The 1,029-nt window shown below is 37.5% G+C and overlaps 1 protein-coding gene across 1 annotated transcript in view; it reads right to left on the bottom strand.

Annotated features, from left to right (window-relative positions):
- Window positions 1–316: 316 nt before the first annotated feature.
- Window positions 317–1,029, bottom strand: part of LOC135632951 (ent-kaurenoic acid oxidase 1-like) — a 7,613-nt gene continuing 6,900 nt past the window's right edge. The window contains exon 9 of the mRNA XM_065141874.1: window positions 317–537. The gene's annotated coding sequence lies outside the window, so the exon portion shown is untranslated. The remainder of the gene's footprint in view (window positions 538–1,029) is intronic.

Raw genomic sequence — 1,029 nt, 5'->3', positions numbered from 1 at the left:
TTCTGTTTCCTGTATAGCCTGAGCTTCTGCTGGAAACCAGAAAGTTCTAACAATTGATGATGTGCCACATGGTTGGTTTCTTGCCATCAAAATAAATTTTGTGGAAACTAGTCCAATATGATGCAATGCTCAGGCAAGGTGCCAGTCATTGTCAGCTACACTTGAAATGCAAAATTACTTGAATGAACTCAGTCACACTTCGATAATTTAGCTATCTTGCATGTGCAGAATTACTTGAATGCTCATGCATGTATTTTCATGTAATTTAGTTATCTTTCTTGTAATGTTAAAATAAGATGCTTTAAGAAGACAAGGCTTTGATAACCATCAGATTTAACTACAAAGAGGCAGTTTTACATACTACACAGAGCTATAGCAGACACTGTTGGAATGGTGGGAGAGTCAACAGCCAATGATCTTTTCCAAACTCTTCATCTGGTCATGACTTGGCAGCATAAATAGAAGATAAGAGGCTCCTCAAAGTTTCTTGAACTGGTTGAGGCCATCTCTTCATTGTCTTTGAGGACCTTATTCAACCTGGTGTTGAACATAAAGTATAATTAGCTCTCAGTCTCTATTCCATCGAAAATGACAGTAATTTAAATGAGGTACAAATTAATAAGAATTAACTTAGCATTTCCCCAAGATGACCACCCCAGAAGTGCTCATGTAATGCAACTAGGAACTTATGGATGAAGATGATATCAAGCCTTACAGATATATACCAAGTGTAAGCACCGTAAAATATGGAGTGGTTCAAAAACTGCAAGATTGAGTCAATGTGGAGTTTACAGTTACTAAGGCAGAATTTATAGTCCATGCATCAGTCTTCAGAAAAGGAGAAGCTAGTCTGACAAGGGACCTAGAAGAAGCATTGTTGCAAATGCTCAATGAACCATTAGTAGGGTACTCTCATAGGTCAGTCTTCAGATTTATGGATGGTTTGGAATGCGAGATATCATGACAAGATTGGACTAAAGAATCCTCCCCTACGGTAATCAAATATTATTGGTAGCCCATTTGTATTTA

Source organism: Musa acuminata, chromosome BXJ1-3 (assembly GCF_036884655.1).
Source record: "Musa acuminata AAA Group cultivar baxijiao chromosome BXJ1-3, Cavendish_Baxijiao_AAA, whole genome shotgun sequence".
Taxonomy (NCBI): Eukaryota; Viridiplantae; Streptophyta; class Magnoliopsida; order Zingiberales; family Musaceae; genus Musa; species Musa acuminata.
The sequence above is the reverse complement of the archived record's forward strand: the minus strand, read 5'-3'. Positions and strand labels throughout refer to the sequence as shown.